This window comes from Cervus elaphus, chromosome 24 (assembly GCF_910594005.1).
Source record: "Cervus elaphus chromosome 24, mCerEla1.1, whole genome shotgun sequence".
In the NCBI taxonomy this organism is placed as follows: Eukaryota; Metazoa; Chordata; class Mammalia; order Artiodactyla; family Cervidae; genus Cervus; species Cervus elaphus.
Window position 1 is genome coordinate 54,617,212 of NC_057838.1, and position 21,785 is coordinate 54,638,996.

General features: G+C 39.7%; 1 long non-coding RNA gene across 1 annotated transcript; it reads left to right on the forward strand.

Moving 5' to 3' along the window:
• Positions 1–9,301: 9,301 nt before the first annotated feature.
• LOC122683302 lies at positions 9,302–13,038 on the forward strand. Its single transcript, XR_006337678.1, has 3 exons — positions 9,302–9,438; positions 10,186–10,247; positions 12,828–13,038. It is a non-coding gene; the product is annotated as an uncharacterized LOC122683302 (long non-coding RNA).
• The last annotated feature ends 8,747 nt before the right edge of the window (positions 13,039–21,785 follow it).

The window sequence follows — 21,785 nt, forward strand, 5'->3', positions numbered from 1 at the left end:
TATTCTGTCATTTCCCAGGTGCCCAGGGTGGAGTTACCCAAACATTCCAGAGGTACTGCTCGTTGGTGTTTTGGCTTCCTGGTTCTTCAGGAAATAAAAGGAAAAACAATTACCTGCAGACAAGTAAAGAGATTTATTTTTCACCTAGCAGTCTTTTTCTGTGAATATATAAAGAGGGGATCTGAAGATTAACTCTCAGAAAGATCATGGACAACTAATCAAGTTCCCTCATTCTGCAGACAAGGAACCTGAGGCTCAGAGAAGGAACATTTATTGAAAGTGTATTTACCATACATTTTCCTCATAACATCTCTGCGTGGTACTAACCCCATTTTATAGGTAGGGAAACTGAGACTAAAGAGATTAAGCGACTGATTCTAAATCGCCATGCTAGACCTAAAGTATAGGCTGTATTTGTTGTTCTTTTTGAAAAATTTTCTTTATTGATTTTTTTATTGATAAAGTGAACACATATTCATTGCATATATTCATATATGCAAAAGTAAGGAAAGTAAAAATTCTCTCTATCCTCATCACAAATCCCCAGCCTAGGCCTAGCTACTGTTAACAGTTTATTAGCTATATCCTTCCAGATGTTTTTCTAAGCCCATTTGAGGCATGCCCTTTTAAAAACACCATATTATCAGAAATAGGAAAATCAACATTAGGAGCCTTAATCCTAAATGTGATAAATATCGTTGTTGCTGTTGTTCAGTTGCTAAATCTGATAAATATTTTATATCAATAGCAAAAAGCTTGGATTGGGGGAGAAAGAAGAAGATAAGAAACCGTACTTTTTCGGTCACTCTTGTGTAAGTCCCCTTTTGATTACTGGGAGTGTTCTCTTGCTTTTTATAATCAATTTAAGAATGTTAGCTGGAATGCAGCAAATGCTTAAGAATAAAAGGGATGGGTCAAAAAGCCACATGAGGCATTTTCTTTCTCAGTTTTTACTGGTATATTTGGGTTTGTTTTTATTTTTTCTTAATTTTTTTCATTTATTTTTATTAGTTAGAGGCTAATTACTTTACAATATTGTAGTGGTTTTTGTCATACATTGACATGAATCAGCCATGGATTTACATGTATTCCCCATTCCGATCCCCCCTCCCACCTCCCTCTCCACCCGATTCCTCTGGGTTGGGTTTGTTTTTAAATAACTTAGTTACCAATTAAAATATCAGAGACTGTTTATACATGGTGATTTTCTTCATCTAGTGATTTTTAAAAAAATATTTAAAATATATTCTTTATTTTGAGAAGACTAACATTTTAAATCATTGCTTTTTAATAGTAATATAATTATTTTTATTTCCTTTTAATAAGCTACATTAGAGCTTTTATTTCAGATAAATGCATTGTTTCTATAACTATACAACAGTGTCATTGATAATGGTCAAAAGCATCTCACTGAATGGTAATAATTCACAGACTTCATAGATGGAATCTTTGATTGCAAACATTCCTAAGACATTAGGTTGAAAAGGAGTAAAGAAACTATGTAGTAAAATGAGTCTACAGTTCCTGCTCTTCCTCCACGCCTATTCCCACCAAGCTTGCCCAGCATATAAGGCTTGATGGGAGGAGACCATTGGTGGAGTCTGCTAGGCTTTGTGTAGGGCTGATTTCATAAGTATGTGAACTTATGCGTTGAGAAGGACTCTGCTGTCTTGAAATTCTTAATACATTTTTAAACAAAAGGTCACTCATTTTTACTTTGTACTGTGCCCGTCAAATTACAGAGCTGGTCCCACACTGGGCATATTGTTTTGAGAACCCAATCTGCTCTATACAAGTCCAGCATGCTAACAAGGAGAACATATGAAATGCTAGGACGAATTAGTAGGCTGTTAACAGTGAACAAGCATTCCTATAGAAATGAGAACTTTTCAAGTGAAACCAGTCAGGTCCATGTCTCTAACTCCTGGAATCGAATTATATAACTTGGTATCAGCAGCAAAGATGGTGCCAGAGAAACCATGCCTTGATTTTGTAACTTATCTTCTCACTCTTAGACTCTTGTTATTCTTGAAAATAATAATTAGAATATGAAATCAACATACATTCTCTGTCCATTTGAGTTTTGTTTTTTACTATATAACATTTCGAATGTACAGGAAAACTACAATTACAATGAATGCACGTATATACTCCTCTTTGACTTATCATTTGGCCATTTTGCCTTTTCCGTGTATCTGTGTGTGTGTGTATGTGTGAGACACACACACACAAACCAAACTTTTCACAGTGAGTTGCAATCATGACACTATTCTGAAATGTCTCAATGTCCACTTCCCTACAATAGACATTCTTCTAAATAACTAAAATATAGTGTTTTTTTTTTCAAAGTATTTTATTTATAATGTAGAAAGCTTGGAAAGCAGAGAAGTATAAAAAAAAATTACCTATAATTCCACTGCCCAAAGATAACCACCATATGTAGAAAAATGCCATCACCTTGTACTTCTTTGTCCACAAAGAATGAAGCATCTCATCCTTTTTTAACTCTTACCAACATTTTTGCATGCCTCCTGTGGTAGGCAGAACAATGGCCCCTCAAAGATGTCTATATTCTAATCCAAAGAACCTCCAAGTAAGAGTACATTAGGTTATATAAGGCAAAGGAGACTTTGCAGGTACAATTAAGGGTGCAGAGTTTGAGCTGAGAAGATTATCATGGTTTACCTGGGTGGATCTACTTTTAATCACATGAGTCCTTAAAAGTGGAAGAGGGAGGCAGCAAATAAATCAGAGAGATGTAACATGAGGACTCAACCTGTTGCTGACTTTGAACATGGAGGAAGGGAGGCCACGAACCAAGAAATGAAGGAAGCCTCTAGAAGCTGGAAAAAGGCAAAGAAACCGATACTCTCCTAGAGACTTCAGAAAGGCCAATGCCTTGCTTTTATCCTAGTGAGACCCAGTTGGACTTCCAGTCTATAGAATTTTAAGAAATTGTGTTAGGCCACTCCAGTTTGTTGTAGCAGCAATAGAAAATGAAAATATCTTCCCATTTGTATTTGCCTTTAAAATGGACATTTTGGCTGAATGATTTCTTCTTCTATTTGGTTTTGAAAACAATAGTGATTAACACAATGAGAACATAAAGGCAGAACCCCCGAGTTTGGCTCCGAAAGGGGGACTAGATCTTTTACGGTTGTTTTGACCAGGGCTGGGCTGGTACACTCACAGACCACTTATAGATTCAGAGAGCAGGGGGAGGGATTGTCCTCTAGCCTTTTTAAGAAATTCATTTGGAATGACAGAATCTGTTTTGAGGAAAACTGTTTACTTTCCATCTCTCCCGGATCTTTGTACTTACCATTTCATAGCACCTATAACACTTTGTAATGGGGTACAAGTATAACATCTTGATTAAGGTCTGTTGTCCCTCTGGACTGTAAACTCTCTAAGAGTAAGGAAGCTGTTTGCTTTTGCTATGTGTCTAGCACAGAGTTGACCTGAAAGTATTTGTTAAATGACTAGATCTTTAGTCATGCAAAAGCCTGGTTCTTGAGTGGCTAATGAGAAGCTAAATTTCTCTGTGTAATAATATTAACAATAATAAACTATATATAATGTTAACTATATATAATATATATATTATTCTAAGAATATAAAAATTAAAAAAATTTTAAGGAAGAAAAAGCTGTTTTCAACAAAACTTGTGAATTTCTTTGAAGATGATCATGCTTTCTTGGAGATTTTTTTTTTCTTCCTGGATGAAGACTCAGACTACACTGTCTGAATGTTATTCTGGAGATACCAATGTGTCCTTGTATATGAGTTCCTTCCTTCCAAAAGTCCTTTCAGGTGATCAGGAAAGACAATGAGTGGTGTCTTCACTTCCTACTGGTGGCAAATTCTAGAATCGATCAGGCAGGGAGCCCACCCTGGACTACTGTGCTCAAATCAGATTGTATTTCACCACTCTACCCAGATGGACACTTTGGGGGCAATGAGTTAAAATAACCACTAAGTGGTGCCTCCTTGCTGGAGATATTTCTAAGAATGACAACTAACAGAAAGGTTGCTCTGTGAAGGAACACGTTCACATACTTCAGGGAATGGGAAAGTGGAATGTCATCAGTTAGACTGAATGGCAGAGTGTTGAGCCTGAAAAGCCCTTTCATGCTAAGCTTTGAGGAAGGGTATACCCAGGCCCAACTTTTTCCTATGCAACCTATGTCGCAGTTCTGTTTCAGCAAGTGTTGCAGAAAGCAAAACTTTTTTCAAATCAGCTGTTAGTGGTTAGAGTCCTTTGTTTGCAAACAACTGAAACTACCCCTGGCCAACATAAGCCTATGGAAAGTACTGGAAAGACATGGGTAGCTAAGAGAAGAAATAAACATTGAAGAAGCAAGTCTCAGGAAGGATGGGAAGCAGAGCTGATGATCAACAAAAACCAGTAAGTAGCCTCCTTATCTTCAAACTACCGCACAATTGCACTCATCTCACACGCTAGCAAAGTTATGCTCAAAATTCTCCAAGCCAGGCTTCAACAGTATGTGAACCATGAACTTCCAGATGTTCAAGCTAGATTTAGAAAAGGCAGAGAAACCAGAGATCAAATTGCCAACATCCGTTGGATCACTGAAAAAGCAAGAGAATTCCAGAAAAACATATACTTCAGCTTTATTGACTACGCCAAAGCCTTCGACTGTGTGGATCACAACAAACTGTGGAAAATTCTTCAAGAGATGGGAATACCAGACCACCTGACTTGCCTCCTGAGAAATCTGTGTGCAGGTCAAGAAACAACAGTTAGAACCGGACATGGAACAACAGGCTGGTTCCAAATCGGAAAAGGAGTACGTCAAGGCTGTCTGTTGTCCCCATGCTTATTTAACTTATATGCAGAGTACATCATGAGAAATACTGGACGGGATGAAGCACAAGCTGGAATCAAGATTGCCTGGAGAAATATCAATAACCTCATATATGCAGATGATACCACCCTTATGGCAGCAATTGAAGAAGAACTAAAGAGCTTCTTGATGAAAGTGAAAGAGGAGAGTGAAAAAGTTGGCTTAAAGCTCAACATTCAGAAAACTAAGATCATGGCATCTGGGCCCATAGCTTCATGGCAAATAGATGGGGAAACAATGGAAACAGTGGCAGAATTAATTTTGGGGGGCTCCAAAATCACTCCTGATGGTGACTGCAGCCATGAAATTAAAAGACGCTTGCTCCTTGGAAGAAAAGTTATGACCAACCTAGACAGCATATTAAAAAGCAAAGACATTACTTTGCCAACAAAGTTCCGTCTAGTCAAAGCTATGGTTTTCCAGTAGTCATGTATGGATGTGAGAGTTGGACTACAAAGAAAGCTAAGCACTTAAAAATTGATGCTTTTAAAGTGTGGTGTTGGAGAAGACTCTTGAGAGTCCCTTGGACAGCAAAGAGATCCAACCAGTCCATCCTAAAGGAAATCAGAGCTGAATATTCATTGGAAGGACTGATGCTGAAGTTGAAACTCCAATCCTTGGCCATCTGATGTGAGGAATAGACTGATTTGAAAAGACCCTGATGCTGGGAAAGATTGAAGGTGGGAGGAAAAGGGGACAACAGAGGATGAGATGTTGGATGGCATCACCAACTCAATGGACATAAGTCTGAGTAAACTCCAGGAGCTGGTGATGGACAGGGAGGCCTGGCGTGCTGCAGTCCATGGGGTCTCAAAGAGTCAGACACAACTGAGCGACTGAACTAAGCCTCCTTATCAACTCAGTCTTTTTCAGTCCTTGAGGCTCTCTCCTCAATATTCAAATGCCCAGATTTCCCTTGAGGTGCAGTGGATACAGGGCTTTCCTGGTATCTCAGATGGTAAAGAATCTGCCTGCAATGCAGGAGACCAGGGTTCAATTCCTGGATCAGGAAGAATCCCTGGAGAAGGAAATGGCAACCCACTCCAGTGTTCTTGCCTGGAGGCTCCGATGGACAGAAGAGCCTGGTGGGCACAGTCCATGCAGTGGATAAGAATTCATTTGCCAAAAAAAAAAAAAGAATCCATTTGCCAATGCAGGGGACAAGGGTTCAATACCTGCCCTGGGAAGATTCCATATGCTGAGGGCAACTAAAGCCTGCAAACCACAACTATGGCAGCCCACGTGATCTAGGGCCTGTGTGCCGCAACTACTGACACCCAAGCACCCTAGAGCTGGTGCTCTGCAACGAGAGAAGCCACCACAATGAGAAGCTTGTGCATGGCAACGAAGAGTAGCCCCCGGTCACTGCAACTAGAGAAAGCCCATGAGCAGGAACGAAGACCCAGCACAACCAAAAATAAATAAACAAGTGGAAAGAGTCTGTTCTTTATTAAAAAAAAAAAAATTCAAATGCCCTAGAGAAGCTGACTGACTGAGGCTGGGTTACATGCCCATTTCATAGCCAGAAAAGTGCAGTACTTTTAAGTACAGTCCAACTAACTCTGTATCCAATGGGAGAAGGATAGTTTCCCAAAGCTGTTGATAGAAGGAGGGGGAAGGATTGCTGGGCAGGCAAAAGCATGAGATGTCCATTCATCAGCTTATGCACTGAGTGTAAATATAGGAAAATTAGTGTTCTTCTTGAGCCCCATACAGGAAGGTATACCTACCTATGGAATCCAGGAAAGTAACTTCTTGTGTTATCTTAGACAAATCATTGAAAGTAACTTCTTGTGTGATCTTAGACAAATCATATACCCTTTCTGGGCCATAGTTTCCTCATTTATAAAACCTATTGAATGGTTTGGAGCAGGTGATACCAAGTGGCTTGTAGAGAGGAAGGAGCCAGAAGAGAGGATCTCCTTGCAGATATTAGCAGTGTGACTTTGACTGACTAACTTGCTAAATCTGGGTTTCCCTCTGTGTAAAGGAGGTAAACTGGACACTTTCAGGTTACTTCTAGCTCTTAACGTCAATGATTCTCAAAAAAGAACAAAAGGTAGCCAGGTCAGTCTTTCTCCTCAAAATCAACAGATTATCCCCATTTTTAGGGAATATATCAAGGGATAAAAGAGCATATATATTCAACCTACTCTTAACTAATCCATTTTTTTAAAATCTCATGTAAATACATACATAAATACACATGTATGTATATATGTATGTGTATGTGTAAGGAAAAGTTCTCCAAATGTTAAAAAGTGGCCAGATGTTAAAAAGTGGTGAATTTGAATAAAAAGTGTGTGGGAGTTCTTTGAGCTATTCTTGAAACTCTTCTCTAAGTATAATTATTTCAAAATGAAGTTAAAAAAAAAATCAATGGGAAGGGCAAGAGGAAATCTGTTTCTGCGTTTGTGTGTCCCAAGGCCTTTTGATGAATTATTTGTGTGACAAGTGAATATTTGTATGTTATATTGCTAGATCCAAACTCTCTAGGGGAAGTTCTTAGTGCCAAAGCATGGACTCAACAATGAGCTACTAGTAGTGTGACAAAGCTCCTCTGTGAACCTGGAAGACACTGGATAGGCCTGTCTATTTACTGCTCCTGAGGAGTCTGACTAAGTGGGTGGAGATTTCCTGTTGGCTCTTAGGCTTTTGTTTTGTTTTAACAGTGGTTTTAGGGGAATATACTTCAGACACGACATGTATATTTAATGCTTTGTACTTTTAAATATTCATCTATAACCCAACAAATGTCTCTACCAAGTACTTACTAACTTGATTCAAAGTCAGATGATTCACACAATCACTGCAGGATCATATTAGCAAAATATCGGGACTAAACTTGGGGTCCATCAATAATGTACCAGTTAAATTACATTCACACAGTGGTATATTGTGTAGATAGTTAAAAAAAAAAGAAAAAGAAGACACTCTCTAAGAGTGGCTATGTAATGATTTCCAAGCTAAAAATAAATAAAGCATCTCTGTATGAATAAATATGGAGCAATCTCCAAGGTATAATTTTAAGAGCAACATGCAAAATTATGTGTAGGTATCATACAATTGTATTTTAAAATTGCTTGAATGAGTAAGCGATGAGTGGACAATTAATATTTTTGCCTGCTCAGCATATGCCTTTATATATATGCAAAGCATTTTCTGGGAAGAGACACAGGAAATCATTAACAGTGGTAAACCCTAAAGAATCAAACACTGGGTGAGAGATATAGGGAAGAAGGACAGGAGGGAGACTTGCTTTTCACTTATATCTTTTGAGTTTTGTACCAATTAATGTAGGACTCAGTGCTCCTTTGGGAGTAGATCCTTATGATCCTCCCTCATTATGTAGGCTCAAGTAAGGATAAATTCCTGTAGTCAAAGAAATTGTCCTGTTAGGGTACGAGAATTCTACATATTGGGTTCATGCCTTATCTTTTCTGTTCCCAGCAGCTAGTCTTAACTTGGCGTGCGTGCATGTTAAGTCACTTCAGTTGTGTCTGGCTGTGACACTATGGACTCTAGCCCACCTGGCTCCTCTGTCATGGAATTCTCCAGGCAAGAATACTGGACTGGGTTGCCATGCCCTCCTCCAGGGGATCTTCCTGACTGAGGGATTGAACCTGTGTCTCTTACATCTCCTGCATTTGCAGGCAGATTTTTTACAACTAGCACCAACCTGGGAAGCCCTCTTATCTTTGCTTAGTAATTATTTATTAAACTGAGTTCAACTGGACTAATGTGCTTTCAGGGGCACTTATTAGCCCTTCACCTGTTTCTCTCTTCTACCCTCAAGGAAAAATATAAAACAAACATTTATTTTCCATCCTTAAGAATTTAAAACATAGCCAATCAGTGGATGTAAATCCGTGCCTCCTCTTTGGATGGCATTTTGGAATCATAAATCAGCCTGTAAAATGTGCTCATGTTGTAACCCAGTACAGTTCAGTGATAGAAATGGATCATACATGTGTATGAAACCATTTTTATTAAATTTCATCCCCAGATCACTATATGTATATATGCACAGATATCTGGGAGAAATTTCATAGAATATTTTTAAATGCTTATTCCTCCACGATGGGTGGTTTTTAATATCCTCTCTTTATTTTTCCATATTATTTACACTTTTCTGAAGTATACATTATTATAATTCTTACCAGAAAATTAAACTATTAAAAAGAAAAAGGTGGGAATTTCCTGGCAGTCCAGTTATTAGGACTGTGCTTTCACTGCCAAGGGCTTGGGTTTGATCCCTGGTTGGGGAACTACTAAGATCCAATAAGCCGCCAGTGTGGCCAAAAAGAAAAATAAATAAAGAAAAAGAAAAAGCATTCAAGTGATTTCAATAGTTTTACTCTTTGACTCAACAAATATTTGTTGATTGCAACACAGTATTCTAGAATTGTCTTTCCTGTTTGAGTCTGCAGAATTTTCTGTGCACCCATTTGAGACAGCACTGAAGCTAAGTACTTATGAAGTACTTTTGAAAATTATAAGCTCCAGAAAAAAAAATCAGAACAGCAGTTGTCTCTTATGGAAGTTGGAGATGGAGATTAACTTGGAAAAGGTACGAAGGAAGGTTTTAGGGTGGTGGGTAATGTTCTAAAGGTATGGGTCACAGAGGTATATGTATTTGTCAAAATTCAGCACATTTAGCATGCTCCTCTAAATGTCAATTTTACATCAAAAGGAAAAAAAATGGATTTTAGTCAGTGATATTGATATCTGGAATTTACTTTGAAATCCACCAAAAAAAATATAGATTAACAGAAGTTTTGAGGAATAGATTGATGAATACATAATAAAGCAAATATAATAAAATGCTAATTGTACAATCTAGTTGATGTATATATACATGTGTTCATTATGAAATTCTTATAATTTTGCACTTTAACATTTTTCATAATAAAAGTTTGAGGAAAATATCACCAATTATCTATTGATATATTGATATGTTGAATGAACATGCCTATATTTTATTCTTATAAACGAAATTCAACTGACAGTTGTAGAAGTTGTGTCTGCCCCCATCCCCCACAAAAAATTCAAGCTTCTCAGATAGTTAAGCATCTAAATACGTATATATGACATAACTAGTGACAGGGCTGTCTTAATGACTGTGTTTACTATGCAGTCATACAGGGCCCCTCACTTGGTTTAATGTTTTGCTGTTGCTGTCCTGAAATTCTTATTACTTTTTAAACAAAGAGCCCTGTACTTTCATTTTACACTGAGCCCTGCAAATTCTATAGCTGGCCCTGACTACTGAGGAATAATAATATTACTAACATACATTATCATCTCTTTTTGCCAGGCAATTTGTTAAACACTTTATATACACTCTTTCATTTGGATCCTCAGAGAAAGACTAAAGAGGTAGGTACTCTTAATGTCCCCGATTTACAGAACCTAATGAGGCTCAAAGAAGATATTTGCTTAAATTCACACGTTTAGCATATCCTCAGTATGCACAGCAGCATAGTACACATGGTAGATACTCAACAAATATTTACAAAATTAATAATGATAATAATAGTAATTATTATAGCAGCTCCCATTTACTGAGCACCTTCCAGCAGCCTAGAATGCTCTGAATGAAGCCTGAGACATTCTCCCTAACCCTGACTCCCCACCTTTGGCATCACTACCTCAAGACCACATTCCATGCCAGCCTAAAATAGGTCAAGTTGTTACAAATCATAATTAGATAGTTCTTTGTTTAATGCCAGTCTTCCCTTCCGGACTGGAATCTCAGTGAAGACAGTGACTCATTTTTATTTGTTCGCCATTCTATTCCTACCATCCAGTGCTGGAGCTGGAGCATGACCTGCCTGCCAGGACTTGATCATGTATTTTCTTCATTTAATACTCGACTCTGTTAGGTAGAGATTATTACCATCATTTTACATCATTTGCAAGGCTCGGAGAAGTTCACTGAGTTACCCCACCATAAGGAAAGCATCCGCCATAAAGTAGACTTACATCAAAATCTCTTGTCATTTCATGACAGCCCACTGTTTCTGCATGACAATCTGCCGGACATTATTTTCTATTTCCAGGCATTATTTATTCCCTTCAGCTCCTATTTTTGCTCCCTGACCTCTGGGCTCTCTAATGAAGAGGAGACATGCTTTCCAAGAAGTAATTACGGCAGGTGATATAACCAGGCTGGCAGAAGCCAGGATTTTATTTTTTAACCTTGATGAGTAAAGCAGCTGGGAAAACTACCTTCTAAAAGCATAGGATCCGATTTCCCCTGGGTACTAACTCTCCCTAAGTGCTGGGAAACATCCTGATGGAATCTCTATATGTAAATATAAAGCAATCCACCCAAGTCTAGCTCTTGTAGAAAGCCTGAAATAATTAAAAGTAAAGCAAATGTAGATGTTTCAGGCTGTTAACAAGATGTCTCTTAGTAGTTTTTGTTTCTGTTTTTTTAATTGGAGGAAAATTGCTTTACAATGTTGTGTTGGCTTCTGCCATACAACAACGTGAATCAGCCATAATTATATATACACCACCTCTCTCTTAAGCCTCCCTCCCCTCCTCCCATCCCACCCCACTAGGTCATCGCAGAGCTCCAGGCTCTGGCTCCCTGTGTTATATTGTAACTTCTCACCAGCTGTCTGTTTTACACAGGATAGTATATATATGTCAATGCTACTTTCTCTCTCAGTAGTTTTATGCTTTGATGAATTATGATTTCTATAAGGAAATGTTTTCCCCTAACTGTGGATTTAGACTACCCTATGCGTAAACATTACACATACCCTTGTAGAATACAGAGGACTATTCTTTGGATTATTCTTTGTTTGGGAGGGTCATAGAAGTGGGAGGAAAGGGAATGCTGGAAGAGTGCATGGGCTTATTCTCTTCCCCCAGTGGTGGAGAGCAGGCTATGAACAGGAAACATCGAGTGCCTGGCCCAGCATGCCATGGCGTGGATCGTGGCGTTCTACCTGTAGTGGTATTTACAGACCGAAAATCCCAGACCTGAGAAATTAGACTAATGACACTGTGTGGCACTTTGTGTTTTGTAGGACATAGGGCATCTGCTGATGGTAGTTTCCAGAGGACCTAGGTTTGTACCATTCTGAGGATAAGTTTAGACTGTGGACCTCTCAGAGTAGCTGCTACTAATAGCAGTATAAGTCACTCGGTCTATTTCACTTCTTTTCTGATATTCACAAGCCTTCTGAAAAGACTTGCTAACTGTTACAACCTGGCCTCAGTTGTGTTCTTGATCTTGTTCTACTTTCCTGGAAGAATATCAAGCACTTCTCAAGGTCAATGGTAGAAGCCATGAGCACAGTCAATTGTCTAAGACAGCAGTGCCCACTGTTCAGCTGCAGCAGGTCCAGAAAGTTGGGGCAGAAGTACAGGAAGGACTGTTCCTGGGAAAAGAAGAGCTACACCAGAAATATAAAGAGGGACTTCCCCAGTGGTCCACATTCCCAGTGCAGGGGGCCTGGGTTTGATCCCTTCTCAGGGAACTTGATCCCACATGCAACAATTAAGAGAGCGCATGTTGCAACTAAAGTTCCCACATGCCACAACAAAGACCTGGTGCAGCCAAAATAAATAAATTTTAAAAAGAAAAGAAATATAGAAGAGAAGGAGGTTCCTTCTTCCAAAAAATAGACCATGAGTGCTTAAGCCATCATAATTTGAACAATAAAGGTAAATATGATCTTATTTGGTAGTCACTGGCTAGTAAGGTATCATGAACTGTATTTGTTACTCTGTATGCCATAGCCAGTCTCCAAGAAGGTTCCTAAAGATCATTATTTTTTTAATACATTTATGTCTTTATGTAGTCTTCTTCTACAATGAACCAGGGCCAGTCCATGTGAACAACAGCCTATAGCAGAGGTTACAGTGGGTGATTTTTATGGGTAGTTTGTAAAAGATTTGCAACTTCTGCTTTGGTCTCTTGAATTGCTTGCTTTGGGGTAGGCCAGCAGCCATATCATGAAGACTTGAAAGCCACTCTGTGGAGAGGCCCGCAAGAGTAGAAACTGAGGCCTTCCCCAACATCCAGGACCAACTTGCCAGCCAGATGAGTAAGCCATTGAAGGTGGATCTTCCAGCCCCGTTCAAGCCATCAGATGACTGCAGCCCAGCTGTCATTTGACTAAGTTTCATGAGAACAGCCTATTCAGAGCTTCCCAGGCAAGCGGTTTCCATATTCCCAACCCATAGAAACTATAAGAGATAATAAATGTTTATTATTGTTCTAAGCCACTAAGTCTTGAGACAATTTGTTATGAATCAATTTTAAAAAAAACTATACTGTAGATTCTACAGAATAAATGTCTACATGAAACTCTGCCTAAATAGGTCAGCAATGTCTTCAGAAAGAAAAGAGGCTGAGGTGAGTCTTCAAAGATAAGAAGGAGCTTGCAGGTGGAGGTAAAGTAGAGAAAGGGGAAACATTTCAGGCTGAAGGAGCAGCCTGACTATAATGCCAGAAGTAAGAGGCATGGCTTGTTTGAAAAAACAACAATCAGTTCAGCATGACTGGGGTGCAGTATATTTAAAGAAAGAGGTAGAGGGAGATTAGAGGAGTAGACAGGAACAAGCTCACAAAGGACACCAGCTGCCATGTTCATGTATTTGCTTTTTATCCTGAATGCAATGAGGAGCCACTGAAGAATTTTTAAGCAGGCCGTGGACATGGTCAATTGTACATTTAGAATGATGGCCGAATGGAAGATGGGTTGGAGGCAGAAAGACCATTTAGAAGCAACTGCAGGTCCAGATGAGAAATGGTTACTGCCTGTATTGAGGTCTTAGCTTGTGAACACAGGAGGGGGAATGGATTCAGAGGGCTTTGGGGAGGTAGAATTTTCAGAATGTGAGGGATGAGGAAAAGGGAAGGTGTGGGATTCAGAAGTCTGAGTGGTGGGTAGGACGTCCAGGTAAACATGTATTGTGGACAACTAGAAATACTGGTCTGGCATGGAACCCAAGAGGGAACAAACTCAGGCTGAAGATGGACGCTTAAATTTTGAAGGCCTTTTCATACAGTTATTCCTTACTAAAATGTAAGTAACTCCATGGGTGAAATATAATCAAAATACAATTTGGAGTTTTAGATTTGTCTTTCATTGAGACAAATCCATTTAAAAATAAGATTTATAGGACTCCTCTGGTGGTCTGGTGGTAAGAATCCATGTCCCAATGCAAGAGACACGAGTTTGATCCCTGGTCCAGGAAGATTCCACATGCCGGCAACTAAGTCCATGTGCCACAACTACTGAACCCGAGTGCTGCAATTCCTGAAGCCCACACACCCCGGAGCATCCTAGAGCCAGTGCTCTGCAACAAGAGAAGCCACCGCAATGAGAAGCCCACGCACCGCAAATAGAGAGTAGCTCCTGCTTGCTGCAACTAGAGAAAGCTCATGGGCAGCAACAAAGACCCGATGCAGCCAAAAATAAATAAAAAAGTTTTCAAAGATAGAAATAAGATTTACAGTAATAACCTAGGATAGGATTAGAGGAATGAAGTTAGAACCAGGTACAGGTAGTGAGGATAACTTGAAGAATATTTTGTAATATCTTACAGTTTTGCTGGGAATTCAACCATCAGCAGAATCTGATGACTAATAAAGAAACTAAAGGAGAGAGAAGAGTCTAAAAACATATTCTGTCGCACCCCAAAAGTTTCCTTTTTACATTTACTTTTTTCATCATGTAAAACATCATATAACCTATGCTCCATTTCTACATCACTGACTTTAAATTCTTATGAATTAACATTTGATTCTGTTTTCATCTATTTTCCAGTACATCTGTGTCAGTTTCATGATCTTTCACTTCCTCAGTTTTTCCCCTTTCTCCTCTTCCTGCTCTCTGTGAACAAAAGAAAATAAAACCTCTCCCTTTAGTGACCAAATACCAGGTGTAGCAGAGTCCTTGAGTTTTTTATTTGAACATTTTATAGCCATGGTGCTGTTCTTGATTTCACTGTCAATAGCCATCTGTCTTTGAAAATTTTTTTTTCAACTAATAGAGATTTTCATCTCTAAGACCTAAGTTTGGCCTAGTACCTAATACTCCAAGAGCTGGAATTCAACCAGTTCACCTGATTTGACCTGATCTACTTATCCAAGAGCTATGTATTCAGAAATATCACACAGATAAATGCAGTGTCCATAGCACTAGAATTTCAAGGATTAAAGAAAAAGTAACTTGCAGGTCATATAGTTTTGTAATCATCTTGAGAAGAAGGATCATTGTGATAAATGTGCTAAAATCCCAGACTTCAAACAGTACCTTTTCTTTTGGCTGTTTCAAAATTATTTCAGTAAACATTACTATCAGGGCCTCCCTGGTGGTTCAGTGAGTGGTAAAGAGTCTGCCTGCCAATGCAGGAGACACAGGTTCAATCTCTGGTCCAGGAAGATTCCACATGCTGCGGAGCAACTAAGCCTATGCACCACAGCTACTGATTCTGTGCTCTAGAGCCCAGAAACCACAACTACCAAACCCACGAGCTGCAACTACTGAAGCCTTCGTGCCCAGGAGCCCATGTTTCACAACAAGAGAAGCCACAGAAATGAGAAGCCTGAGCACCACAACTAGAGAGTAACCCCCACTCGCTGCAACTAGAGAAAAGCCCATGCAGCAGTGAAGATCTAGCACAACCAAACATAAATAAATACATTTTAAAAATTATCATCAGTGGAATTCATGTCATCTTATTTGTGGAAATAACTGCGGTTTTTAAAAATTACCACCTAATTTTTGTTAGCAAGAAAGCCCAAGAAAAGTAATGTTAAAAATAAGTAAATGGAGCTGAGTGCTTAGTGGTTAGCATCAAGAGGCACCACTTAATGTACTTAACTTTTCATCATTTAATTGATGGAAATGGAGGCTTAATAAAAATTTTCTAAGGTGCAAAATGTCTAATGAATATTTTAAATTTAGCTTTAGATAAAAGAGTTTTACAGCACAGTTAAAGGTAAAACTGCAAAATCCTGGGTAATAGATTTTTTTTTTCCTAAGATGAAAAAGTTCTTTTTGATTGCATAATTGAGACATGCTTATTTTAAAAAATTCAGTTGATCCAGAAAAGCAGGCAATAAACTAAATTACAGAAACCTCACCAGCTACAGAAAAGTATTATTACAATTTTGTGAACCAGTTTCCAATCATCTCTTCATACACGTATTTGTGTACGCATATGTATGCCCAGAGTGTGATTTATACAGACTCATACCCTGCAAAGGATCAGTAGATCCTCTCATTTTGAAACAGGTTGTGGATACCTTTCCATACCCATAAATATAGATCTGGTCCAGCTTTCTAAACAGAGTCACAGTATCACACTCTCTCTAAATACCAAAGTTTAATTAACCATTCCCACACTGTTGAACATTTGGGTTGTCCCAAGGCTTTCCTTTAATTAGCAATGCTATGGTAAACATCTCTGTCTTATCTCTTTTGTTTGTTTGTTTACATGTTTATCAATTCATTCATTCAAATAAAACATGGCTCAGAATCCCCACTTATCAAGGTGGACAAGAATTATTTCTGGGATTCTTTTTCCCACTACAATGAACCATGTAAGACTTCTAGGGTATGAGTGGTCCTCATACCACACCATGGTGATATGGCTGGAAAGGATCATTGACTCAATGGACATGAGTTTGAGCAAACTCCAGGAGATAGTGAAGGACAGGGAAGCCTGGTGTGTTGCAGTCTATAAAGTTGCAAAGAATTAGCGACTGAACAACACAACAACAAAGACCTCTAGGGTGTGAGTGGTCCTAGGAAACTGGACCGGGATTAAGCTGTTCATCCTCCTTTGTCTGGCCAGAGAAAGCCCCTTCAGAGGTCTTTTCCATTTCAGGCAGGTAGGCAAGATGACCCCTAGCACTTTTAAAGCTGCTTTCAGGGTCTCAGTGCTTGACAACATGTCACTGAGACATCCTGCAGCCATCCCAACCTGGGTCTGTTCTTTCCTGGGTCTCTGAGAATGGAGATACTCGGAAATCCTAAAATTCCACAACTCCTCCTCAGCCTTAGTGTTATCTTTATACTAATGAAAACTATTTTCTTGAGGACATGGGTAAAAGGAAGAAATACCACTCAATTTCTCCACATAAAGCTATTAACAGACAACTAGACAGTTGATTTTGGAGGAGTTAGGTAATCTCTCAAAACCCCAAATTCTTTATCTCTAAGATAACAAACAGCAACTCTGTCCTGCCAGTTAAAAGAAACCAGAAACTTTGTCTTTAGCTCCTCTAATTCATTAACTCCCACTCATATTCTGCCTCTTTCAAAATAGATTCAGAACCTGACCACTTCTCTGCAGCTCCTGAGCTTTCACCTTGAGCCAAGCCTCCATCATGTGTCACCTGGATCTTTCCAGTAGTTGCCTAATAGGTCTCCTTGATTCTGCCCCTGTCCCCCTGTCATCAATTTTTAAGGCAATAGCCCATGAGTCGTTTGAAAAAGATGGTGGCTTTCCATCTAACTTTGAAGAAAAGGCAAAATACTAACCTAGAAAGCCCTCTTATATGATTTAACACCACCTCCCCCACTTCTCTGACCACTTCTCAGTTCCAACCATCCTCTTCTTCAGTCACACTCCCCTTGCCATAGCATGACAAGCATGCCTTTTGCATTAGATATTTCCTCTGTCTCTATCCTCAGGATGACTGTTCTCTCCAGGCAAGTATTTGCTCAATTACCTTTATCACTATCCTGAGTCTGCCTCATTTTTCTCCACAGCACTTATCACTGACATATAGTATGTTTACTTCTTTATCTCTGGATAAACCTGGAATATAGGCTTCCCTAGTGGCACAGCTGGTAAAGAATCCACCCGCAACACGGGAGACCTGGGTTCAATCCCTGGGTTGGGAAGATCCTTTGGAGAAGGGAATGGCTACCCACTGTGGTATCCTGGCCTGGAGAATGACATGGACTGTACAGTCCATGGGGTCGCAAAAAGTTGGTCACAACTGAGCAACTTTCACTTTCACAGCTGGAATAAGAGCCTATTGAAGGAAGGGACTTGTCTATTTAGATTTTCGTGCCTAGACAGTATCAAGCACATGTTGCTGTTGTTTAGTCGCTCAGTCATATCCAACTCTTTGCGACCCCATGGACTGTAGCCCAACCAGGCTCCCCTGTTCATGGGATTTCCCAGGCAAGAATACCGGAGTGACTGCTGTTGCCTTCTCCTGGAGATCCTCCTTATCCAGGGATGCAACCCACGTCTCCTGCACTGGCAGGCGGATCCTTTACTGCTGAGCCATCAAGGAACCCAACATCAGGGGCTCAATAATTATTTGCTGAACATATGAATGGACAATCATAATAAACATTCTTTTTTCAGAATTATTCATTCTGATAATGTAGTTCTTATGGAACAGTAAGGACTTTGTAAATACAGATAGTTGTTATATCATCATTATTATATTTATACGAGACTTTGAAGACTATATTAGAAAAAGGATATTTCAGCAAAGAATTGACTGGAGCAGAGGCTTACTACACCTGTAGTTAGGTGCGACCTGCACCAAAAAAAGTGTGAGAAACCTAGATATAGGTGAGAGATAGTATTGGAAATGTAGGGATAAATGTGGAATGAATTGAATTCAAGGGTCAGAAGTCTAGATTTGTCCCTAACAGTGGGGAACCATCCAGGATTTTCAGCAGAGGAAGATATGATAAGATCTTGGTTTCTGAAACTTCTGTGGTGATAATCAGTTATCCTGTGTTGCAAAGCTGCATTTTTCTAGTTTGTGGGAGGTGTGTTTGGTAATTGGAGAAAACTGTGTTTCTTTAGGAAACTTTGTTGGACCTTTCTGTCTGTTGGAACCTGGCCTGTAACCTTATCTATGATCATCCACACCCACTCACTCTTTTTATGCAGACACCAAAGATGCCCCATGTGAAGAAAAAGGCTAAGAGCCAGAGCCTTGGTGATTCACTCTTAGTTATTTTCCCTTTCATGATTTTAATTTGCTCAACCTTTGGATTAAGTCTTCTGACTGTGCCTGTATTTCATGTCTTGGTTTTCCACTTGATGTGCAATTTCTGACTATATCTCTTTACATTATATAACCCCACTCTCACTTAAAATTCTGCCGTCCAAAGAGCAGTCCTGGAACCAGCAGCATTGGCATCACCTCAGAGTTTTTTAGAAATACAGAATTTCCAGGACCCACCCAGCCCCTCTGAAATAGAATCTGCATTTTAGCAAGATTCTTGGTGATAAATATGCACATTCATGTTTAAGAAGCACTCCACTTAAGCATCCCTTAACCAATGGCTGCACCCGTGGCCCCCACGGGGCCCTCATTACCTCAAATAAACATACAGAATGTTTGTTTTATAAACAGACTTCTGGAAAAGTCCCCTTAGCCACCATTTCCAACTGGAGAGCTTTCCACACTCTACCTTCTGTGTAGAAAATCTGAAGCAGCGATGCTCTAAATGTTTAGCATTTCTCAAGGTACAATCCTCAGATCACCTGCATCTGAATAACCTAGAGTTTGTTAAAAAATGTAGGTTCCCCATCCTGCCTGTGTGTGTGTGCACGCTCAGTTGCTCAGCTTGTGCCCGATTCTCTGCAGCATCATGGACTGTAGCCCGCCAGGCTCCTCTGTCGATGGGATTCTGCAGGCAAGAATAATGGAGTGAGTTATGATTTCCTCCTCCAGAAGAATCTTCTCAATCCAGGGATGGAACCAGCATCTTTTGCGTCTCCTGCATTGGCAGGTGGATTCTTTACCACTGAGCCCCCTGCCCCCCACATCCTACCTACATCTACCAAATCTGACTCTTTAAGGGAAAAGCACTGCAAACCACTTTTTCTTTTTTTTTTTCTGGTTGTCTAGTTCTCTTTCACAGCGGATGCCCTCTCGGGGTATTAACATCATAGGATTTTTTTTTTTGAAGATTTCTTAATTTTTATTTTTTGACTGTTGTGAGTCTTTGTTGCTGCACATGGGCTTTCTCTAGTTGTGGCAAGTGGAGGCTGCTCTCTCTCTAGGTACATGTGTGGGCTTCTCATCGAGTGGGCTTCTCATTGCAGTGGCCAGTGTCTTCCTGGCGGAGCATGGACTCTAGCTGCGTGGCTTCAGTAGTTGTAGCACGTGGGCTCATTAGTTGCGGCTCATGAGCCCTAGAGTGCAGGCTCAGAAGTTGTGGCACACAGGTTCAGCTGCTCCATGGCATGTGGGATCTTCCCAGACCAGGGATCGAATGGGTGTCCCCTGCATTGAAAGGTAGATTTCTAACCACTGGACCACCGCGGAAGCCCCGCTTTTTCAACTAATATCTGATGCATATCAACAATTAAGGGCTTCTCTAGTGGCTCAGCTGGTAAAGAATCCACCTGCAGTGCGGGAGATCTGGGTTCAATTCCTGGGTTGGGAAGATCTCCTGCAGAAGGGAACAGCTACCCACTCCAGTATTCTGGCCTGGAGAATTCCATGGACTAGTCCATGGGGTCACAAAGAGTCGAACACAACTGACTTTCACACTTTCACCAACAATCAAAGAACCATCAGAGAACCCCTGGCTGCAGAAACAAATGCAGCTTGAATAGCTCCCCCTTCTTGGTATTGAGTCCCTTTTCCAACTTTGACTCCACTCTCTTATCCAGCCATGAACTGTTTTATTTGAAATACAGTAATTTAGTTCTGATCCTATTGTTAGTGCTCTTTTTGCAAGAGAGCCCATACAAATACTGTTCTGCTACCTCATGTAAATAGCATTCATTCCAGAATTTCTTGTTTTACTAGTTACTGGTCTTAACATGCAAATGAAAGTTAAATGTTTCTATCAAATAATGTTTATTTCTCTGCTTCAGAGTATTTTCTTATGCAATAGAAAAAATTATTTTTCTTATGTCTGATGCTTCTTTAAAGTCACTGTTTTCCTCTTCACCCATGTCTTACATCAGGACAGCTAGTTTCATAGTCAGTCCTATTGGAAAAGTACCTGGGAAAAGGAAGGGGGGAATGTCAGATATATTATTTACCAGTTTTTGATATTATATAGCTAAACATGACTTTATTATACCATTCTCTAGAGCCTAAGAGGTAAAGGACAGGGATATGTGCTAAAACAGGCACTTGGTGCCTGCAGCTTGCTGGTCTACCTCTTCATTGCTACAGACCACCTCAAGGGTTTCTACCACGGACGTGAAAGGTGAGAAGATCGAGTGAAAGAATGGCAGTGTTAGTTGCACAACAATTATGAAATGAAATCGCACAGTTTGAATCCACATTAACAGATATTAAATGTTACAGTAATAAAATGACACCTCTTGTGAATAACATTTAAACAAAGTCTGAATCATAATGAAGAGGGATCAAGAGAGAATAAGGGACTTCCTGGTTGCCCAGTGGTTAGGACTCCATCCTGCCACTGCAGGGGGCATAAGTTTGACCCCTGATCAGGGATCTAGGTGGGACTTCTGCATCCACCCCCAACAGTGCTGTTTTAGATCTTAAAAGCCTTCCCTCAAAAAACTAGAAACTAAAAATCTCTTTTCTCTCTCAAAGGGTTTCAAGACTTCAAGGGCATTCTTTAATGAGTTTGTCTCTATGCATCCTTTTTTTCTTTTGGCTGTACTGCATGGCATGCAGGATCTTAGTTCCCCAACCAGGAATTGAACCCAAGTCCCCTGCAGTAGAAGCCCAAATTCTTAACCACTGGGCCATCAGAGAAGTCCCTATGTATCTTATTTGGAACCCTCAGCAAGATTTAATCTTATTCTTTTAGAGCACCTATAGCACTTCCTTTTCTCATTTCCAGTTTTATTACCCTTCATTGATTTGTGGTCATATCTGGGTCTCTCTTTCTTGGTTATATTTCCTTGGAAAGTTGTAAATAATTTCCTTAGGCAGAAACTGTGTAATCTCTTTTTTATACCTATCTA